The following is a 25,219-nucleotide window of genomic DNA, read 5'->3' as shown; positions in this document are numbered from 1 at the left end:
TATCCTTTCGGCAACTGGCTTGTCCTTCCGCATTCCCGTTTGGCGCTCTGATTGGCCAGGGCATGTGACATGTGCGCCCAATAGCGTGTTTGCCCATTTCCGTGTCAAACAGCCTGCAAACTACCTGGCGTTCTATCGCCATGCTCTAAGACAAACTCTAACCTTAACCAACTTCGAAAGAGTGCCTAAGCTTAACCGTCGAAAGAACTTGCCGTCATGCTCTAAGACAAACTCTAACCTTAACCAACTTCGAAAGAGTGCCTAAGCTTAACCCTGCAAAAACTTGCCGTCCCACGATTGGCGCTCATGTCACATGACCTGGCCAATCAGAGCGCCAAACGGGAACGTGGAAGGACAAGCCAGTTGCTGAAAGGATTCACGCAGCCCGGATGATGGTTTTTTACATCGAATTTTATACACCGCAATTATGCATAGAATTTCTTATATTGAATTTTATACACCGCAATTATGCATAGAATTTTTTACATTGAATTTTATACACCGCAATTATGCATAGACTTTTTTACATTGAATTTTAAACACTGCATTTTTATTTCACATAGGTAAATTCGGAGCAAACAAATTCAGATACATGATTTTCAAAGTAATTCTTTTCAATGCTATAAATTCGGTGTCTGAAAAAAATCAGATACATGTTTTCAAAGTAATTATTTTCAATGCTATAAATTCGGTGCCTGAAAAAATTCAGATACATGTTTTCAAAGTAATTATTTTCAATGCTATAAATTCAATTCAGATACATGTTTTCAACGTAATTATTTTCAATGCTATAAATTCGGTGTCTGATAAAATTCAAATACTTCTGTCACTCATTTGCTTCCATACCACAGCAACAATAATAATAATTATCACAAATGCCCATCACAAACACTGGAATTTAAATGGTAAAAATTCAAACATTCCTGCACCAGAATGCAGGAAATTAAGTCTTTGTAACAAAATAATGGTATTAGGAATACATTTGCCTCCTGCGTGAACTGTGCATAGCTGAATACTGTATTTTAACGTTGGTCATATGGTGGTACTTGGAGAGCCAGCTACGTTCTCAGGTGGTACTTGGTGTAAAAAGTTTGAGACCAGGGTGAGGCCAGGCTATGGAGGGCTTTGAAAGTGAGGAGTAGTGTTTTGAAGTTAATGCGTTCCTTGATCGGGAGCCAGTGGAAGGAGTGGAGGACAGGAGTGATGTGTTCGCGGGACCGGGTGTTAGTGAGGAGGCGGGCGGCTGAGTTTTGGACCATCTGCAGTTTATGGAGGGAGCGGGAGGTGATGCCAGTGAGGAGGGAGTTACAGTAGTCCAGGAGGGAGGAGATGAAGGCGTGTATGAGGGATTCAGCAGCAGGGGGTAGAGGCAGTGACGGATTTTGGCACCTCCGTTCTTGTCCTCTAGGAGCCATCGCAGCATGGCCAAGACCTTCCTCATCCAGCATACTGTCCTTCTGAAGCTCTGAAGTCATTAGTGGCCATGAACCTAGAAAGAGAGAGCGAGAATACGTTAGTAGATAGTCTAAGGCCAGTGATTCTCAATATTATTTTGCATATCTAGGACCTCTAATTTAGTCCACGTCATGCACATCTACATACAATATACTGTAGCATTACAAACCATTTGACAGCCAGGTCCTGCACCTCTGTTCTTGTCCTCTAGGAGCCATCGCAGCATGGCCAAGACCTTCCTCATCCAGCATACTGTCCTTCTGAAGCTCTGAAGTCATTAGTGGCCATGAACCTAGAGAGAGTATAACGTTGCTACACCCTGAACAATAGATATAGGACTTTGAATGGGCCATGGTAATGTCAATTTAGCAATACAATTAAAAAAGTTATACCCCTTCAAAGAAGGGGAACTTCTCCATGTTAAATAGGGCTGGCGAGGGATGGTAAATTATGAATTTAACCCTGGCGATCAAAGTGTTAACCACAGTATTGTTATGTTAGCTACTGAGCTGCTGGTTAAAGGCCTTAACCACAGTATCGTTGTTAGCTACTGAGCTGCTGGTTAAAGGCCTTAACCACAGTATTGTTATGTTAGCTATGAGCTGCTAGTTAACGGCCTTAACCACAGTATTACATTAGCTACTGAGCTGCTAGTTAAAGGCCTTAACCACAGTATTGTTATGTTAGCTACTGAGCTGCTGGTTAAAGGCCTTAACCACAGTATTGTTATGTTAGCTACTGAGCTGCTGGTTAAAGGCCTTAACCACAGTATTGTTATGTTAGCTACTGAGCTGCTGGTTAAAGGCCTTAACCACAGTATTGTTATGTTAGCTACTGAGCTGCTAGTTAAAGGCCTTAACCACAGTATTGTTATGTTAGCTATGAGCTGCTAGTTAAAGGCCATAACCACAGTATTACATATACTCTTGTTAGCTTTATGAGGGTACATCAACACGCTCCTATGAGTGCAGCTAATGTTAGCTTTATGAGGCTACATCAACACGCTACTATGAGTGCAGCTAATGTTAGCTTTATGAGGCTACATCAACACGCTCCTATGAGTGCAGCTAATGTTAGCTTTATGAGGCTACATCTACAGGCTCCTATGAGTGCAGCTAATGTTAGCTTTATGAGGCTACATCAACACGCTCCTATGAGTGCAGCTAATGTTAGCTTTATGAGGCTACATCAACAGGCTCCTATGAGTGCAGCTAATGTTAGCTTTATGAGGCTACATCAACAGGCTCCTATGAGTGCAGCTAATGTTAGCTTTATGAGGCTACATCAACAGGCTCATATGAGTGCAGCTAATGTTAGCCTTATGAGGCTACATCAACACGCTCCTATGAGTGCAGCTAATGTTAGCTTTATGAGGCTACATCAACAGGCTCCTTTGAGTGCAGCTAATGTTAGCTTTATGAGGCTCTGCCCCCCCCCATCCACTCCTCTAACACCCACCTCGCTCTGCCCCCCCCCCCCCCCCTCCACTCTAACATTTTATTTATTCATTTTATTATTATTATTTTATTTGTTTTTATTAAAATAATAGGCAAGCATAGGGCTAAAACATTTTCATAAACAATAATATAATTTTTTGTTATTTGGTTATAATAAGGGCTTTTCTATGCATTTGTCTGATTGATTGATTGAAAGCTTTATTGACAGACTGCAGAGTGGGTACAGTACAGCTGTATTCACTCATTTGACGGAAGTGTTGGTCGGTGGTCTCAACGGAACAATTTTGATTGACAGTCGATTCTGCCAATCACACCGCTGTTGTGTGTGGGGGCGGCGTCGCTTGACTGAAACTTCGGCTCTGGCCCGGCAACCCATTACCGAGCCAGAGCCGGCTAATCTTTGGCGAGCCGGAGTCGGCTATGGCCCGGCAACCATTACCGGGCCAGAGCCGGCTAATCTTTGGCGAGCCGGAGTCGGCTCTGGCCCGGCAACTTTTACCGGACCAGAGCCGGCTAATCTTTGGCGAGCCGGAGTCGGCTCTGGTCCGGCAACCATTAACGGGACAGAGCCGGCTAATCTTTGGCGAGCCGGAGTCGGCTCTGGCACGGCAACCATTGTTGTTGTCCTGGCACCAGCGTTCCAGTACCTCAACCTCCTCCCGGTAGGCCTTCTCGTCGTTGTCCGAGATCAGCCCCACCACCACTGTGTTGTCCGTAAACTTCACTATGGAGTTGGAGCTGAACTTGGCCACACAGTCATGTGTGTATAATGAGTACAGCAGGGGGCTTAGAACACAGCCCTGGGGGGACCCGATGCTCAGGGTGATGGTGTTGGAGGTCTGACCCCCCACTCTGACCGCCTGGGGCCTTTCACTCAGAAAGTCCAGTATCCAGGCGCTCAGAGCGGAGCTCAGACCCAGCTCGATCAGCTTGTCCACCAGTCTGGTGGGGACTATGGTGTTGAACGCTGAGCTGTAGTCAATGAACAACAGTCTCACATAGCCCCCCTTCTGACGGTCTAGGTGAGAGAGGGTGCTGTGCAGTACTTGGGAGACCGCATCATCAGTGGACCTGTTTGGCCTGTATGCAAATTGCATAGGGTCCATATCACTGGGGAGGGAGTCACAAATGTGATCCTTGACCAGCCTCTCAAAACATTTCATGGCCACAGAGGTGAGTGCCACCGGTCTGGAGTCATTGAGACATGCTGGGGAGGGTTTCTTTGGTACAGGGATGATGGTAGACATCTTGAAGCAGGCAGGGACCACTGACTCCGCCAGGGATTGATTAAATATGGTGGTCAACACAGGGGCTAGCTGGTTAGCACAGGACTTAAGTATGCGTCCTGTTATTCCATCTGGGCCAGCAGCCTTTCTGGTGTTCACCTGCATAAATGCTCTTCTCACACTGTGTACCGTCAATGAGTCTCATTCCCGAAAATGTTCCAAAGATATATTCTGGAAGACTTATCTTGGAACCACTGAGACATAATCTATGACAAGTACACTCTGAGTCCTGAATGTGCTGGAGATATGTCTTAAGTGGCTGAAACGGTAGCAGAAATTATATGATCTGATATCTGCTTGGAGAATGGCATTCTGTCGTAAACTCCAAAGCGCATTCCCGTTCAGCTCATTTGCATACAAAACACCGCCTCCATAGTTCCTTATAAGGCAATTGGTGACGCAGCTGTGTGAAATGGAATGGCGGAAGTGGAAGTGCTTTGCGAGCCGCGTGATTACGAAACCTAGCGTCAGTCAGTGCCAATCAGAGAGCGTCTCCGAGAAATGCGGCTAGGTTTCGTAATCACGCTTGCGCCCATCAAAACTAGATTAGATTAATGTATTGGCATCATATACAGCTCGCGGTACACACCTGCCGCAGTGCGCGCGCACACACAGACACACACACACGCGTGCGCGCAGTACTGTATATGAATGAATGAATGACATATAATATATATAGCCTACGGCGGGCGTAATGAATGAACAGTATGGCTTATTATTCCATAAGCCTATAGGCTACTGTTCATTCGTAGGCGCACACAAGACTTGTTATGGAATATTAATGCAGTCTATTTCCACCGATTAGCTTTAGTTCTTATTTATTTATCCACTGTTATTTCAGTGTTGGTGTATAGGCTATATAGTGTATTTCAATATAAGTTTAATTGATTAATGATATATTCGAAGGAATGCAGGTTTATAGCTATATCAACCCCCTCCAATGTACAGTAAATGACCAAGTATGGTTTTGTCAATATTCCAATGTACAGTTTTGCTTGTACAGTGTAAGTCTATGCCCCATCCATCCCTACCCAACCTCCTCCAACAGTTTCTATGTCAAATGTACTCTCTTTTCTGGACTATTTTTGTATCACAAACAGTACTGTATTTGCAAATCTGGTATGTCATAAATGTATAGATGTAGCAGTACTGTCTATCTGTGTCATGTGTGTCATATATGTTATGATGAATTGAAAATGGGGGACCCTGATGTAAACAAGACGATATTCTTTCTCTGGTCTGCATCCCCTTATGTAATTGAGCTGTACTGTACTGTACCCCATCTGCAATCTGTTAATAAAGTTTTCAATCAATCAATCAAACAAAGGTCTGTCCCATTGTATACCAATCAATGGGATACATTGCATGTTGACCTGCATTCTTTCAAATGTATATAATTAATCATTAAAACAGATGTGTAACAAATAAGAAATACAAATTCCACAGAAGGCATTCAATTATTATTATTTTCAATCATTTCACAATAATTGCATAATTGTGTTTGAATATCTGAGTAATTATTTGTCCAAAATAGCTGGTTCAGATATGGTTAATCCAGCTGCCCTGTGATCAGATGAATCCATATTATTTATTTTTCCGACATCAAATTCGTAATTTCTTATCGTACAAATATTGTCATATTTATTTTAATTATGATTAAGTAATTAATTCCAAGGAGGCCTGTAGCGTTGACGTGAAGGAATCACTATGAGAACACAGTCTGTCAAGTTATAATAACATTTTAAATTAGTCAATCAATCATGAGATTTGATCGTGGGCTGAGAGCATATTTAAGTGTGCTCCTCAGCACTCTTAGATCTGCTCTCAAATAAGATCTCAGGAAAATTTGAAGACTCCCACTCCCAGCCCTAATATGTCTTAAATAGGCCGAAATCTGGCTAAGACTAAATATTTTGTCGTAACTTCGTTCGAGAATGAGACCCAATGAGAGAGCGTCCCCGCCCCCCGCGGATGCCCCCCCCCCCCCTCCACAACAGCCGGCGCGCCAGTGATGTCACTAGCCGTTGAGCTAGCGGCGCCACTGTTTGCACCAAACCGCGCCTAAAAGGAGTGACTCATATGTGACTCAGATATTTTTTTTCATCAGAATTTCATCAGAAATTGCCAAGTAGTTTTCACATACAAGGAATTTGCTTTGGTCGTTTTTTCGGTGCGACATTAACGGACAGACAATAACGGACAGATAATAAAATAAAAAGTTGGAATCAAATCAAATGGAATATGAACTAAATTATGATAGAAGAACAATAGAATAGAATTATGAAATTATCTATTTACTACTGTAAAATAAAAAGGTGGAATAAAATAAAATGGGATATAAACTAAATTAAATAGAAGCACAATAGACAGTGTGAACAGCACAAATCGCATTTGTCGCGTTATGTGGTCCTAAATCAGATACAGGTATGATTTATTTTGCAATGCAACCTCAGTCTGAACAGTCGTATCATAATTCATGCAACTTTTTACGTCACTCTAGATTGACATTCTCTGTGTATTCTCGTTGTGATCGACAGTCACTATGTGAATACAAACATGGAAGACAGCTGTGATGGAGGTGGTCGGTGGAGGGACAGTGAGGTGTTCACCATACAAGTATGAAAATATGAACAGCCAAACAAAGAAATCTGATAAGATAAGAGATTCCTTTATTGATCCCCTTGGGGAAATTCAGGCATCATAGCAGCATGGGGGAGGGGGGAGGTACAAGTAGAAGACATGATACAGGTAGTAAAATTATTAGGGACAGGGACGTGCACAGGACTTTAGAGGGGCAGGTGCTCAAAGGCTGAAAAGGGCACTACACTTGTGTGTATATGTTAATCGAGCGCGCGTAGCGCGCAAGCACGATTTTTAAGGGCCCTTTTTGGGCGGGGGGCCCCCTTTTTATGCTTTTTGGGGGGTTTTGGTGATCAAATATTGAATATTGAACTATAATAATCAGTGCAGGAGCTCACTTATCCTTGAAAGACACTTTTATCACTGACTTAAAAGGCCCATACATCTCCATAAATGTTCAGGGGGGAGGGAATAAGTGCTTACCCTACAGACCCCAAGAAGTGCTGTATATTCTGTATTGTTTAATATAATGCACTTTTTATTCCAATCCTGATTTGTATTTGAGATACCCAAATCCCATCGGACTTGACTTCTTCGTGTCCCTCAATGAATGTAATACCAGCATTCAACTGTATGCGCCACAGCGGTTTCTATCATATCATATAGGTCCGCAGAGAGGCACGCTGAGGAGGCCGTGCAAACTGCAATGGAATATGGGGCATCTCTCTCTCTTTACCTAATATTTTGATTCTATCCTGACATTTTTCAGTTGGAAGGGCAGTCTATATGCGTAACAATTTTTTTTTTTTTAAATACTATTTTTTTTCTCAAAATGGGCACTTTTTTGATGAGGCTCAAAAAGGCAGGTGCTCAGGCACCCCTTGGCCTCTATGTGTGCACGTGCCTGATTAGGGATGTTCGATATTGGCTTTTTTACCGATTTCCGATATACCGATATTGTCCAACTCTTAATTTCCGATACCGATATCAACCGATACCGATATATGCAGGGTTTCCACCCCCAAAAACGGAATAAGTAAGGGATAATGTATAGCTACGAGGTCATTGTCGCAAAATAATTGACCGACACGGAGTTTAACACTTTGACTGCCACTCACGGCTTTTCTCGGATTTACAATAGTTACGCTGAAAGCCACTCACGAGATTTCTCTGAATTTTTTTTTATTTATTTTTTAAGCGATCTGAAATCATATTGCATCACGCAAGCCTACCCTAGCCTACCCAAAAGCCGCCGGCGATCAGATGTGAAAAAAGCGCCCCCTATCGTCTCCCAGATGACATCAGGGATTTTGAAATGGACTCAATGAAAATGGATGGGGGAAAAAAATTATTCCAGTCCACATTTTCCAGTCCACTGATGCAGCCGGGGTTACCAGAGTTCATTCTGGAGACTCTGAGCCGCGGCAAGCATGAGATCTACTGTATACACGTTAGATCTATACACTTGTCGATTTTTTCGAATGGTGATCAGGAAGTGGAATATACCAGTTGGATACCATCTGATGTCAGGTAAGGAATCTATGTTATCAGTGTTAGGATAATCAGACTCGTTTTGATGAAGATATAAGCTTTTTTCTGATATGTGCTCCAGCGGTTTCACTGTAAAATCCATGAGGAAATGAAAACGGCTATTATCAGCGCGCGCCTCGAATGTGCGTGTGTGTACGTATAATATTGATCATCTAGCGTTTATTTTTCATAAATAGGCTGACAAATATCAACGTTCTGGAATATTTCAGTAAAAGACGATTATCACAGAATGGCCCAGAATGGGCTGTTTTTTACCTCAAAACGGGTGCTTTTCAAAATGCTCTCAAACGGAAATGAAGCGATAAAAAACCAATCTGCCTTGACAGCACTGACTGGAAAATGATTCTTTGATTAGCGACGGGCAGATTAGACACATAGCCATAATTTAAAACATAGATTAGGCGATATTAACGTTAACATTAGCGCCGATGGTGGCATTCATGCACTAAGTCTTGCGCCCCCTTGGTGGCACTAAAAGTGTTAAAATACCGAGGCGCCTCGCCGAGGTGTTTTAAACGTCAGTGAAGGTAAATTATTTTGCGACAATGATCGAGTATAGCTATACATTATCCCGCTTATTACATGGCTAACTTACTAACAATATACCAAATTCATTTTACATCGACAAGACGAGATCAAATGCAGACGCAGTTCTGTTCTGTCGCTCCCGCTGTCATCGTCACACACACTCCGCTGTCAGTGCAGCCGGCAGGTGTGTCTGATTGGCTGCACTGATGCAGTGTGTCAGTGGGCTTGATTGCGAACAGCTGCGCACAGCGGTCATTATTGTTCAGCAGAGGTCAGTTATTGAGTAATAACGGACCTCTGACGAGCGCTATTGACCAATCACAAGCAAGCATTTCGGCGAAAGTGAAAACGCCATGTAAGAATTTAAGGTAATTAACATTACATATCTCTTGTCGTGGAATTAACACAACATTATGCATACTTTTGACAATAAATAAAATAAGAATTAGTTCTTACTTGCTTGCCTGGGTAAGTAAACGTTAAATAAATGTAAAAAATTTAATATATATATTGTTCTTTTGAAAACCGATACCGATATTACATTTTAATGCCAATATCGGTAGGCTGATAATATCGGACATCCCTAAAAATGATCATACAGTGGACAAGTAAAATAAAAATGTTATACAAAATAGGCAGTGTAAAAGATATAACAATTATAATTAAGTATACACATATATACTGTATATAGTATGCATACGGTATGTAGCTGTGATATACTTCATACGTTATATATTGTCCATTTAGGTAGTCCGTTTAGATCTGAGCATTAAATCAGAATTGAGCACTAAGGCCTGCAGTGTGAACATAGCCTAAAAAAATTATTGACCGACACGGAGTTTAAAATACCGAGGCGCCTCGCCGAGGTGTTTTAAACGTTAGTGAAGGTCAATTATTTTGCGACAATGATCGAGTATAGCTATACATTATCCCGCTTATTACATGGATAACTTACTAACAATATACCTAATTCATTTTACATCGATAAGACGAGATCAAATGCAGATGCAGTTCTGTTCTGTCGCTCCCGCTGTCATCGTCACACACACTGCGCTGTCAGTGCAGCCGGCAGGTGTGTCTGATTGGCTGCACTGATGCAGTGTGTCAGTGGGCTTGATTGCGAACAGCTGCGCACAGCGGTCATTATTGTTTGGCAGAGGTCCGTTATTGAGTAATAACGGACCTCTGACGAGCACTATTGACCAATCACATGAAAACCGATACCGATATTACATTTTAATGCCAATATCGGTAGGCTGATAATATCGGACATCCCTAAAAAGTATCATACAATGGACAAGTAAAATAAAAATGTTATACAAAATAGGCAGTGTAAAAGATATAACAATTATAATTAAGTATACACATATATATAAGGAATTCAATCTACTCTCCACTAAGCAGACGGAACAGCTGATGCACAGACCCAGACAGTCATGGTATGAGCATGGGGACAAACCATCCAAGATTTTAGCTCACCAAATTCGTAAATCGGAGACTTTGCACATGATCCCTGAAATTGAAACCCAATCTGGACATCCCTCTAAGGACCCTAAAGTAATAAATGAGAGTTTCCAACATTTCTATTCAAAACTTTATAATTCGGACTTGTTAAAAAACCCTGAAGTGTTTGATGCATTTTGTGAGGGCCTGGTGTTACGGTGGAGGTAGGTAGAATACGGTTTTGCAGAAAATGAAAGGATTGGAGGAGGCAGAGACGAGGATTGAAGCTTGGAGAGGGAGTTTACTGTAGAATCCAGTGCAATACAAAGAACATACAGAAACTACTTAACAACCTGCTCAACAAAACAACAAACACTAACACTTACTATAGGAACATACAGAAACTACTTAACAACCTGCTCAACAAAACAACAAACACTAACACTTACTATAGGATGACAGCACAATACGGCGTGGACAGGAAACGGGAAAGGAGACAGGAGGAATGTCGCCACAAACATGTCAGCAACCACAGGCAATAAATACAGCTCCTAATTAACGTTAATTAGTAATGGACGACAGCTGGGGGGAGAATGCATAAGAACTAATACAACAATCAACACAAAGGAACTAGAACTAGGCTATATAACACACAGAATCAGAGATACAAACACAGAGAACAACCTAAACAGCTAACAATTGTAATATCAATAAACAATGTAATGACAGCATACTGTTAAGGATATTTATCATTACAGCATGTATCGATTGTTTGTGACCACTAGAGGGTGGTAGACCAATGTTGGGTCGAGAGCCAATGTTGGGTGGAGGGCATTGCCCACTGTTAGGTGGAGGGCACTGCCCAATGTTACCATCCTGCCCAGTCCAGCCAGGACCGGGCCTAGGATCGTGACAGCCTGGTGTTTCCAACTTTGGGGGACGATGACAGAAGTGAACTTGATCAGCATATCACCTTAGAAGAAATTAAATTGGCGATTAAATCCGCTCTTGCTGGACATGTACTCGGAATCCTTCGACTCGGGAAGCCTGCCTCCTACTCTCCAGCAAGCGACAATTTCACTTCTGTGAAAATCAAACAAGGACCCATTGCAATGTTCGTCGTATCGCCCAATATCACTTTTGAATGTCGACTGTAAAATACTATCTAAAACTCTAGCTCTCAGATTAGAACATGTGTTACCTTCTATGATATCCCCGGATCAGACAGGATTTGTAAAGGGCAGACAGGGCTTCTTTAATTTGCGTAGGCTATTTAATATTTTATATACCCCTTCACCCTCGACACCTGATATTGCTCTGTCATTAGATGCCGAAAAGGCGTTCGATAGGGTGGAGTGGGACTATTTGCTTTTTACTCTTGGAAAATTCGGTCTAGGTGAAAGGTACATTTCGTGGGTAAGGCTCTTGTATAACTCGCCCATGGCCCGTGTCAAGACAAACGATATATGTTCCCCTTATTTCCCACTGAATCGTGGAACCAGACAAGGATGTCCATTATCCCCTCTCCTGTTTGCAATTTCTATAGAACCTTTAGCTATGAAGTTGCGAGCGGAAGACAGGATCAGGGGAATCCATAGGGCTGGCCTAGAACACAAATTATCCCTCTATGCTGACGACCTGTTACTTTATGTGTCTGACCCCTTGGAATCGCTTCCCCATGCTCTTACCATTTTCAGAGATTTTGGCTGTATCTCTGGATATAAATTGAACATGCATAAAAGCGAGTTGTTAGCCGTTAACAGTGAAGCTGAGAAGATCTCATTTGAGGCATTTCAATTTAAGTTAGCGGATCATCTGACTTATCTAGGCATCAAGGTCACTCGCTTACATAAAAATCTATACGAGAAACATTTCGCACCACTCCTGGAGCGTACTAAATCAGATCTTCAAAGATGGGATAGGCTTCCCTTATCACTAATTGGTCGTGTTAACGTTGTTAAAATGAATGTCCTGCCCAAATTTTTATATATCTTTCAGTGCGTCCCAATTTATTTACAGAGACAATTCTTTAACACACTAGATAAACAGATTTCGGCATTCATTTGGAATGGCAAACTTCCAAGGATTAGGAAGCCATTTTTACAAGAGGAGAAACGGTCAGGGGGGCTGGCCTTGCCAAATTTTCAATTTTATTATTGGGCAGCAAACACACGCAATATTCTTTACTGGATGGGGGATCGGTCGACTGAGACTCCAGCGTGGTTGCATATTGAGTCCTCCCACTGCGGAAAAACATCATTGCAAGCTTTGATTAGCTCAGCCCTTCTGATAAAATTGGATGCATACCGACATAACCCGATAGTGCATCACTCTCTTAGAATCTGGATACAATGTAGGAAAAGGTTCGGTCTACAATCAATGTCGTCTTGGGCACCAATCCTTTGCAATCATATGTTCCCACCGTCCCTATTGGACTCGGCTTTTAAGATCTGGAGCAATAAGGGTATATCTAGTTTTAAAGATCTGTATATTGACAATGTTTTTGCCTCATTTACTCAGCTGACTCAAAAGCACGACATCCCCCGGACTCATTTCTTCCGCTATATGCAAATTCGTGACTTTGTACGCAACAGATATCCTAAATTTCCCAACATGCCTGAAAAAACAACTTTAGGTGAATTTCTAGATGTTAATGTATATAGAAGGGGAGCGATTGGAGTATTGTATGATATATTGTCGACCCTACATTCCCCCTCTCTCACTATTATCAAATCACATTGGGAGGATGATCTGTCTGTAGAATTTTCGGATGAACAATGGCAATCTATTCTCCGGAATGTTCACTCTTCCTCAATATGTGCCAGACATGGGCTCATACAGTTTAAGGTGCTACACCGTCTACATTTCTCAAAGGAGAAGTTGGCTAAGTTTTATCCCGGGAGAGATCCTTTGTGCAATAGGTGCAAGACGATGACGGGTTCTCTCGTTCATACATTCTGGACGTGTCCAAATTTATATAACTATTGGACATCTATATTTGATACTTTTTCTGCAATATTTGGAACCAAAATTGACCCTTCCCCTATAATCGCAATCTTTGGAGTGGCACCAGAGGATATACCTATTCACATAAAACACTCGAAAATCATTGCTTTTTCTACCCTAATTGCTAGGCGTTTAATACTTATGATGTGGAAGCAGGAGGCCTCTCCCACACATGTCCAATGGACCAGAGATGTAATGGGGTTCCTGCAGGGGGTTCCTAAGATGAGATGCACCTTAGGAGGCTCTACGGATAGATTCTATAAGACATGGCAACCTTTTTTGACGTATATGGAGAATGAAAGGTTGGGTACACTTCCATAGTTGACTCTATGAGACTATGTTGGGACCTCGGAGCAAGTTGAAGATGTGAATGTGTTTTTGTTTTTGTTTTGTTATGTTCGCATTTTACTTATTTCTGTTAGTTTAGTGTTTGCCTAATGTGAGTCTGAGTTGAATCTGGGAGGGGGGGTGGGCTGGTGGGAGGGAACTGGTGGGGGGATGGGCTGGTGGGAGGGAACTGGTGGGAGGGGGTGGGGGGGGGGGGGGAAAGAACCAAAATGGATGATTCTCTATTTTGACACTGACCATATCCTGTATGTATCCATGCTGGTTGAAAATGAAAATAAATTTATCAAAAAAAAGTATACACATATATACTGTATATAGTATGCATACGGTATGTAGCTGTGATATACTTCATACGTTATATATTGTCCATTTAGGTAGTCCGTTTAGATCTGAGCATTAAATCAGAATTGAGCACTAAGGCCTGCAGTGTGAACATAGCCTAAAAGTAGCGTCTAGGAAACGAATGGACTCCAGAGACAGACTGACTTCGAGCACTGACTGACTGGGGGGAATAGAACATAAATACACAGGGGAGTAATGACTAATAGACAACAGCTGGTGGTGATGACAGATGCCGAACCGGGTTAATACTGGAGTTGAGCGTCACAGCCGTGACAGGACCCCCCCCCTCTAGGGACGGCTTCTGACATCCCACCAGGCTGACCAGGAGGATGTTGGTCACGGTCTGTGATGAAAGCTGGGTCCACTATGTCCCTGGCAGGAACTCAGCACCGCTCCCCCCGGACCATAGACCTCCCAGTCGACCGGGTACCGGAGGCCCCTGCCATGGTGGAAGATGTCCAGCAGCCTCCTAACCGCGTAGGTGTCCAAGTCTTCGATGACGCGGGGAGGTGATGGAGGACACATGGAACGTGAAGTACATAGTAGAAATACCCAGATGAAATAATACTCTGGTAAAAGTAAAAGTCCATCCATTCAAAATTCTACTTAAGTAAAAGTTGAGAAGTATTTGATATTGAGTGTACTTAACAGTGGCGGCTCGCCACTAGGGGCGCTCGGGCGCCGCCCCCCCTCAGGAACTACCCTGGTTATATGAGAGAACAAGAAAAATACGTTTTTAGTTTTTTGTTTTATAGCCATATAAATAATATAAACATGTTTAAAATGAATAATATTTACTCATTTTAAGTATGTTTGTATTTCCAATGCACAATATAACGTTATTATCGCAATTAAAAAACACTCGTTTTCCAGAGCAGGAAGTGACATCACGTTTTTTTTTTTTTTATTTTATTTCTCGGCCCGGGCTATACGCGATAGCGCTCTGAGTGCGCGTCACAGTTTGATCGCTGTATCCGTCACAGCCAATCAGTGCATAACGCGTTGTGCGTTGAAATATTACTATTATGTTGGAATCCGGGCGCGATTTGAAGCGGTCTAGCCAGTAGCGTCAAGGATATCTGTAGCCGCATTTCGCGGAGACGCTCTCTGATTGGCCGACGCCAGTATTTTTTTCCGTAGCAGAATTTCACAGAGACGATCTCTGATTGGCCGAATCCAATTTCTAATGTTCCAATTCTAGGTTATTCCTAGGTTGGTCGGTGGAGATAGTTGTGTTGTTGTGAGAATGATGCAGGCAGCTGTTTGTCTTAGACGAGCGTGCCGTGACTGCAAGTTCTTTAGACTGTTAAGCTTAGGCACTCTTTCAAAGTTGGTTAAGGTTAGAGTTTGTCTTAGAGCATGGCGATAGAACGCCAGGTAGTTTGCAGTCTGTTCGAGCGGAAATGGACAAAGGAATGTACTTGTGTTGTGCTAACGAGCTAACACTTGGCTAACAAGCTATATGGCGGATTATACACGTTTATCAAGCTCTCCTGCCCTGGACGTTTCAACTAAACAGTGAGTCTCTCTCTCTCTCTCTCTCTCTCTCTCTCTCACTCTCTCTCTCTCTCTCTCTCTCTCTCTCTCTCTCTCTCTCTCTCTCTCTCTCTCTCTGTGGTTAACGTTAACGTTTGTAAATAGTTTTTTTAGGAGCAGTACTGTTAGGCTACTGCTGGCCATTCATGAAGCTAGACATTGCTGATTGTTTATTTATTTTATAACACAAGACTATGACTACCAACTGCCTAGCCAGCCGTGTATCAATCTTGGATGCAATAATAACGTTACCACCACACTGACTATGTCGATGGCTCATTGATTTAACTACTGCAGCTCTCTCGGATTGAAAATACGTGGATTATGGCTTGTTCAATATCGTCTATGTTTGAATGAATGAATGAATGAATGAGAACTTTATTAACAGATTGCAGAATGGGTACAATACAGTACGGCTCAATACACACAATTGTTAAGGGGATGCAGACCAGAGAAAGACGTTTGTCTTGTTTACATCAGGGTCCCAGATTTTCGATTCATATCGATAGTTTAATAGCTAGCCTTGGCTCGTTTAACAATATGCAAAATATGTGTACAGCCCTGTACTCATACTGAAGTTATTCTTGGTATATAATAGGTCTGATTGTGTAACGAATCGATTCCACGTCGCGCTGTGTGTGAGAGAGAGAAGGAGAGAGGGAGAGATCTGCCTGTGTTTGGAGACGGGCGAGTTTTGTTTCTAACTTTTCTATTTATATATTGTGTTTCAAGTTGTGAATTAGAGTCTAGACTATACTTTATTTGACTGGTTGTGTGTTGTTGTAGTAACAGCTGAGCGACTCGTTCATAAGAGCCGATTCATTGCCGTGAGCGTGAGTCGAATCGCTCACGTCTTGCCATGAGTCTGTTGCGTGGTACTGTACTGTACATGTTTGCAAAATGTTTGGTATAGCGCCCCTAGTGGCAAAGTACCCACCGGCCGCCACTGGTACTTAAATATTAAAAGTATGCATTCCACATGATGTTTGTGTATTCTAGTGCTTGGGAGCATTCAATCCTCGAACCATTGACCTCTAAATGTCACGTATAAGTGGTCATTACAGGCTGTCATTGTAAAAAAAAATAAAGATTTGTTAAATTGACCTGCCTGGGTAAATAAAGGTTAAACAAAATAAAATAAAGTATGCAGTCCAGTTATGCAGACTCTGATTACGTCCTTACCTCATGGAAAGGGGTGTAACGGCTTTTCAAAACCGCAGATCCAACTATCCAGCCTTCGCCAGGGATGGGCCCATTAACACATTGGTTGCCAACGATGAATGACGAATTATCGCTTGGTTGCCACCACTCTAATCAATGAGAGGACGAGCACATTTGCGAACGCTTAAACTATATCTTAAATTATGGCTATGGTTCTAATACACCTGTCGCTTATCAACTGACTTGCTTGCAGTCAATATGTACGAAACGGATTGTTTCTTCATCAGTACATTTACGTTTTATACCGTTTTGAATACGAGTATAGTTTTGGAAATTTCTAGAAAGAAAAAAAGATTCTGCAGTAATAGCCATTTACTGGAATACACACAACACGTTGTCATTTTCCGGCTGATTTATGAATCGTTTTCAAATAAACGCTTGATTATCGATAGTATATGTGTACAGCCCGCTAGAGAAGCGGGCTGAAAAATCGATTGTCTATGCCGTGCCTGGCGCTAACGTTACACACACACTGTACACACACAGGAGACACGTTGTGAACGCTGTGAAAAAAAACTCTGATTAACCCAATACTGGTAAAATAAAGTCCTCAGATCAGATGTTCTGCAAAAAGATTAATCCAATTCCTGATCGCCATTCCAAATATCCAATGTTATACCTCGAAACACATAATCGACGCTTCTTCTAATGCCCTCAGTGGATGCAATAGTCTCAGGTTGCATGCCGCAGAAGTAAAATGTGGAGCCCGGAGTTTTTTTTCCGGATGCATTCCCATCGACTTCATTCCAATGGGTGCAATACCATCCGGGAGACGATAGGGAGCGGTATTTGCCCTTTTCGAGGTCAGAGCCATTCCCAATGATAACGTGAGGCTGGATGGATGAAAAATTTATGGATATCGCTAATAAAAGAAATAACGATTAAATAACGAGAAAACTCGTCATTGGCAACCAACGCATGGCGGCCAACAACGAGATTTCTCGTTTTGGCACCCAATGTGTTAAGAGCCGTTGCTTTAACAATGAATGCCTTTCTTCTCATTTACCAAATGGACAGACCGCGTTGAGAGAATGGCTCATGTACATTGAATGGAAATATCTATGGTTTTATCTATTGTTTTACACGTTTTTCCTCAAAATGTGTCGGTGAGCAACATCACTCAGTACACCATTTGACCTTTTGCCCCTAATCCCAGCCGTTGAAGAGTAGTTTCATGACAATAGCGCCACCATGAGGCAGAATGACTCAGAAGTTCACAGGCCTCCATTGTAAAGTCAAATGTGTTGCTGCTGTTCCAGTATGGTTGCAATCATGAGGTATAATGGCTCGGGAGGTAGAGCAGTCGTCTGGTAATCCGGAGGTTCCTGGTTCGATTCCTGCTCCTCCCGGGCAGCGTGTCAAAGTGTCCTTGAGCAAGACACTTAACCCCTAATTGCTCCTGATGAGCAGGTTGGCACCTTGCATGGTCCATCGTCCATCGTCGGTGTGTGAATGTGTGAGTGAATGGGTCAAATGTGAGGAACAAATTGTAAAGCGATTTGGATAAAAGCTGCTATATAAATGAAGCCATCTACCATTTATGATAGAAGATACAGGTTGTGACACATTGGCAGTATAAATTATATAATATAAATATTATAAGCTACATGTTTCCAACATATAGTACCAAAAACATATAACAGTAACTTTATACTACTGGAATTGTGTGCGCGTGTGTGTGTGTGTGGGGGGGGGGGGGGGGGGCTTGTGGCTAGAGGCCTCTGTATTCTTTGTATGTGATACAATTTTTATTTAGAACAGACCCATACAAAATACAACAACGTTCACTTTTCAGAAAAGGAAAAAGAAAAGAAAACAACCAAGAATATACAACAAAGGAGGTCCAAGCCTTCACCATCCCCAACAGTTCTTTATGCAGATGATTCAACATTGTATTACGCTGCACCATCATGCAATGTACTTAATGAAGTTTTGAGTAGAGAACTTAAAGTTGTGCATGACTGGGTAGTATGTAATAGACTTGTCCTTAATATCTCCAAGACTAAATGTATTGTGCTGGGAACAAGGCACAGGTTATCTACAAATCCAAAGCTTCATTTAAACTTGTGTAATTCAGCAGTTCAACAAGTTGAAAGTACTAAACTCCTTGGAGTGATGCTGGATTGCACTCTGTCTTGGTCTCAGCATATTAATTATATTGTTTAAAAAATTGGAAGAGCAATTGGTATTTCCAGGAAATGTGCTTATTTTGTTGCCCGTCCCCTTTTATGTCAGATAGTGCAAAGTTTAGTTTTATGTCATCTTGACTATTTCTCTGCGATGTGGTCATCTGCTGCCAGTGGTGACCTCAGGAAGCTCCAGGTGGTCCAGAACAGGGCAGCACGGTTGGTACTGGGCTGCTCACTAAGGTATAATGTGAGCGGTATGCATGCTCGCCTCTCTTGGCTTAACGTTGAAAATAGATTGTCTTTTAATATACTTGTGCTGTTCAAGTTGGTCATGAGCAGTAAAACTCCTGTTTTTATACATAATCAGATTGTTTTTAGTAATACTGTGCACGAGCATTACACTAGAGGTTCCAGTAGTGGGCAGCTTGAATTGCCAGGTCCTAGAACCAGCGCTTTGGGGAGATCTTTTATTTTTAGAGCATTAACTCTGTGGAATGGCCTGCCTCGGAACCTCTGCTGCATTTACAGTAGATTCACTTTTAAAAAGAATCTTAAATAGTTTTTAAATTGTTTTTAACACTGTAAAGTAATAATTTGTTTTTGTTTTACACTAATGTAATTTTAGCTATCTTAATTGTTACAGTAGGTTCATTATGCATTGTGTGTACTGACTTTTAATAATTTTGTTTTTTGCAATAGTGATTGTTTTTGTATGCTTTTTTGTGTGTGGACCCCAGGAAGACTAGCTGGTTGCTATCGCACCAGCTAATGGGGATCCCTAATAAAATCAAATAAAATCAAATCTCAATTTAGTGTATAAAGGATTTCAACTGCACTGCCACACCACTCCACATTGCAATTGTTGCCTCTTTCGCTCCATGCACACGAGCTGTCGAAAGCTCTAAATACACAATGTCCAAATACATCAAAGTCCACGCTCTTAAGAGCAAGAGAATGAGGGGGTTTCCAGAGCATAACTACCAGCTTCATTGCTGCTGGCCTCTGTGTTCTTAATCTGTGTATGGCTGTGGGTACACGGACCTCCCCCTCCTGGTCCGGAAAAGGCGGGGGGCTGGAAAACCGTGAGCCCACCGGAAGGTCTGAACAGGCGGGTGGCAGAATGGGAGAGTGTGTTGTGGGCGTATATTCCACACTGACCAACTGCCGGCTCCAGGTGGTGGGGGCTGGAGGTGACAAGGCAACCCAGCGGGTTGGCTCCGGGTCCTGCTTGGCTCGCTCTGACTGGCCGCTGGTGACAGGCTGACAGAGGATGAGGGAGCAAACGCTCCTCCCGCACCAGGAGGTGAACCGGGGCCGCAGATCAGAGACAACATCGGTGGGGGGAGACCGTGAAGGCGGAACACATGCCAGACCACGTGCCGGGGCCGTCTCCCTGGCAGATGGCGACTTGGGCAGAGGGATGAAATGAGCAGTGAGGATGGGGGTGTTACCATCAGAGGGCAGCAGGCCAGTGACGAAGTCCAGGGAGATATTAGACCAAATGGTAAATGGCTGCATTTATATATCTCTTTTATCCAAAGCGCTTTACAATTGACTTTCACTCACACACCGACGGTGGGGGCGAGCATGCAAGGTGCCGACCTGCTCACGGGAGCAATGAGGGGTTAAGTGTCTTGCTCAAGGACACTTCGACGCACTGCCCGGAAGGAGTGGGAATCGAACCGGGAACCTTCCGATTACCAGGCAACCGCTCTACCCCCTGAACTACTGTTGCCCCCAGGGACCAGGGACAATGAGCGACCGGCAGGGGCTGAAGGAGACCAGAGGGGGGCATTGGGGTCTTGTTCTGGGCACAAGAATGGAGCAGGCTGTAACGAAGGACCATGTATCCTTCTCCATGGCAGGCCACCAGAACCACTCGTGCAGGAATGATAGTGTGCGGGTGATTCCAGGGTGACAGGTGAGGTGAGATGAGCCCACTGGAGGCCTTGGGGATGGACAGGAGAACAACAAGGTGACCAGGAGGTTCATCAATGGCACACAAACACGAGTACATCATCGACAAGGGCCTGTAACACTGCAGTCCTTTTGAGGAAAGTTGTTGAAGTTGTGTACTTCTACTTCTCAGGGGAGATTTAAAAAAGCCTTAAAGGATCAAATAAGTACAGTTTTGAGTAAAACATGAAACATTTGTTTTTTCTTTCAAAAAAATATATCGTGCAGCATATTTTAAGTTTTTCTTTCTTATATTAAAATATATTTAGTTTTTAAGAATTTGTAAAGGATAGGCAAAGATAAGCATGTGCTTCAGCCTATTCCTTTTTTTCGGTCGTTGATTTTGGAGTTTGTGTGTGAGCTTGCTTTGAATATGTACATTTGTGATTTCTTTTTCTTTTTTCTTTTCCTTTTGTAAGACCACAAGGGTGTGTTTGATTTGTCTGTAAACAAGACAGAAAATAAACTTCATTCATTCATTCATTCATTCATTCATTCATTCATTCATTCATTCATTCATTCATTCATTCATTCATTCATTCATTCATTCATTCTTCTCCGTGACTACATTCTCTGGGAGTACAAACAGCCATGAGGAGGCATTGTACCAGGGAGAAATCAATAGCACAGTCATCAGCACAATGAAGGGGTAGTGATGTGGCACGCCGCCTGCTTAACTTAACACCTCTACTGACGTCCAGATAAACAGAGGGGGCTGTAGATGGACCAGGGAACTCACCAGGCTGTAGACCAGACCTGGGAAATGTTCGGCCCGCAGGCCACATCCGGCCCTTTGGGTGTCCGTGTCCGGCCCGCATAAGGTCAATCAACATGAATGAAGAAATATTTATGCCGTTGATGCTATACAAGTGTGTTGCTTTTATTTTGAAAACTGCAGTTTTTTTAATTTACGTTTGGACGCACGTGCATACATCTACTGTATTACGTGCAGGCGTGAACAGAGACAGGTGTTGCTCAGCTCACGCAAGACTAGGGGCGGGATCCACAAAGAATGGATTGCGCTGTGATTGATTGATTACATTTAAAAAAAAAAAAAAGAAATTGTACAGCTTTTCTGGTCACGCAGGACCGATAGAGGAGAGGGAGAACGGGAAGACATGCGGCAAATATTGCCGGGAGCGGGAGGCGAACCTGTGCGAGGCGTGGGTGTGCAAGGCACTATGTGGTGTGCCACGAGGGCGCCCCGACTGAACATTTTATTAACAGATTGCAGAATGGGTACAATACAGTACGGCTCAATACACACAATTGTTAAGGGGATGCAGACCAGAGAAATACTGTACATTCATCTTGTTTACATCAGGGTATGGTATATTGACTTGAGCAGACTGTTAGATCAACCCTGAAACTGAAAATATCTGTTATAATAGTTAATTCAAAATAATGCTTTAATAGTGAACTGTAGCATTACATGGACTCTCAGGGTAAGACTGATTACTCAACTGTATTAGAGAAGAACAGTTGCAGGTCATAAAAGCCCCCACGCTAACAGATGTAATCAGGGAAGAACCAAGACTTATGTAAATATAAGTCACACCCCACAGAGAGGACGGTCACTCACTCTACTAGCCGAGACAGCAGCTGGTCTAACAGAGATTAGAGGTCACAGAAAATAGAATTACATTATACTAGATTAGAATGAAAAACAATATTGGAATAATAACAAGATCATAGTAACCTATTAGAAAGTAACTAGCAAAGAAGATTTGAATACAATTTTAGGAATGTCAAAACTGGTTAAGTAATAAAGCTATTTCCTTTAAATCATAGTTGTAATACAAAGTGTCAGTTTGGTAAATAAAGGTTGGTGATGTCTTCTATGATGTTTGGTATCAGCCTAGAAGCAATGACTGTACTGGGGTGATATTATAGATCTATAGATCATTGCATGAACCATGTACATTGGAAGATCAAAATAGTACACAAAGGAATGTTAAAGTGTTGGATTCATTCAGAGGAGACACAGGCCACAGACCACAGCCCAAAGAAGGGGGCCACCGACACCAACCCCCATTGTGCAAGGACAGACAGCCTCCCAGAAGACAAAGCTGATTGGAACAAACTCCTTATTTAGAGATAATTGTGATTGGTTAAAAGGCAGTCTAAAAATGAGGTCATTTAACCTATAAATATTGGATCAGTACAGTTAGTTGGGAGGCCAGCCACACACCCTATCCCAGGGGGTCATGCTGCGCCTCCAACCCCCACCAGAGAATGTGCCTGGCAAAAATACATGTAAGTGAATCATGGAACCCACTGTTTGGGTGTTGTTTAGTGTAATCTTAGACCAGGTTTAACCATGTGTATTGCTCAGTACATTCTCGTTTCATTGACATAACATGACTAGTATTTATGTGCAAAACTGTCTTGATGTGAAGAGCCACCGTGTCTGGGCTATTTGATTATGTAAACCTCATCAATCCTTTTGTACAATCATGTCTTATGAAAAATGATGAATATTTCCTGTATGTACGCTTATCCACCTTTGGCCTCTCGGCAAATAAATGCGTGAGTTTGAATTCGAACTCTGTAGTCTGGACTGCACGTTTATTTCTCATCTGACTAAGTCAGGGGAGGAGACCATTTTCTATCACTCTGTCCTTCTTCCCTCTAGTTAGCAACCTGTATGCACTGCAAATGACCTTAGAGATTGTGAATATACCACAAAAGTCACCCATTTTCAATGCATAATGAATTGTAAGTAAGGGTGCAATTAGCACCGTGCAATCCATTCTTTGTGTTCTGCAAGGGCCTTGAAATTAGGCCTGTGCCCAGCCCGAGCCCATGACGTTCAGGCCCTGCCCGAAAATAAGCCTGACTGTAATGCAACATTTGAAGCCCTAGCCTGAGTGAAATCCCCAAAAAATATATATATTAGACTTAAAAAGTTATTTTTAATTTGTATTTGTTTTAAATATTCGAAATACGGTTTTATATGAACTTAATAAATAAACAAAAACGAAAATGTCCAATAGGTCTACCTAAATAACAGATAGGCGCATATCGCACTGAAAACTAATGAAGCATTCTCCACTTGCACAACCTGAAAGTAGGCACTTCCGGCTGACTTCCGGTTGCGAATGGTACTTCCTGTCCCATCCAAATACATTGGTTTTAGCTACTTTTCTCCCCTTATTTAAACAACTTTGTCGTCACAGAGAGGCAATGAAACGTTTGTATTATTATAGTATAGAATGTATTTAATAAGCAAACGTTTGTCAGCAGGGTTTTTGGGCTGTATTTCATGTAAAAACGTTCACTGTTAGTTGTTCTGTTTTTGTCTCCTTCCTGTGTAACATATCCCATTCTCAGGTGTCTCCCAGTTGCAGCACCAGCAGCCAGCTGGTCAATCAGCAACTCACCCCAGTGCAACGGCAGCTGAAGTTGATCTGCAATCAACATCCACTCTCCCTTTATATATCCCATCATTGTGGTGGTGGGTGTCTCTCTGTGTCTTTGGTGATAATTGTGTGTGTTGTTAGGTATATAGAGCAGTGGCTCTTCAGAGGTAAAAGCTCTGGTTCTTAGGTATATAGAGCAGTGGCTCTTCAGAGGTAAAATCTCTGGTTCTTAGGTATATAGAGCAGTGGCTCTTCAGAGGTAAAAGCTCTGGTTCTTAGGTACTGTATATAGAGCAGTGGCTCTTCAGAGGTAAAAGCTCTGGTTCTTAGGTAGATAGAGCAGTGGCTCTTCAGAGGTGAAAGCTCTGGTTCACTTCATTGTGTTTTGGTGTTCTTTAGTTTGCTGTACATTTCTGTATTAACCCTTTGTATATTTGTTTCCCTTGTGTCACCCAGCCTATGGTGATTGCTTTTCTTTGTATTAATCTTTTGTTTCGCACACAGGGACATTGAGGACAGGAAGATACCCTGGGGTCTACATTTTGCATCACGTAGGTGACCTGATGTTTTTACAACTGAACATTTTGTTATTACAGAGAGTATTGTTAAGTATCGTAAAAAGGTACCGTCGGGTACTGTTACGGACGATGTCCTTATGTGTATATATATATATGGGGGTTATGTATGTTATCTGTTGTGTGTGTGTATATAGGCATGTTTTGGTTGTTCTGCTTTTGTCTCCCTCCTGTGTAACATATCCCATTCTCAGGTGTCTCCCAGTTGCAGCACCAGCAGCCAGCTGGTCAATCAGCAACTCACCCCAGTGCAACGGCAGCTGAAGTTGATCTGCAATCAACATCCACTCTCCCTTTATATATCCCATTTTGTGCAGTGTTAGTTAGCTCTTTTGGCTCATTGTGGTGGTGGGTGTCTCTCTGTGTCTTTGGTGATAATTGTGTGTGTTGTTAGGTATATAGAGCAGTGGCTCTTCAGAGGTAAAAGCTCTGGTTCTTAGGTAT

Source organism: Notolepis coatsorum (assembly GCF_963971535.1).
Source record: "Notolepis coatsorum genome assembly, chromosome: 19".
Taxonomy (NCBI): Eukaryota; Metazoa; Chordata; class Actinopteri; order Aulopiformes; family Paralepididae; genus Notolepis; species Notolepis coatsorum.
Note: the sequence above shows the minus strand (reverse complement) of the source record.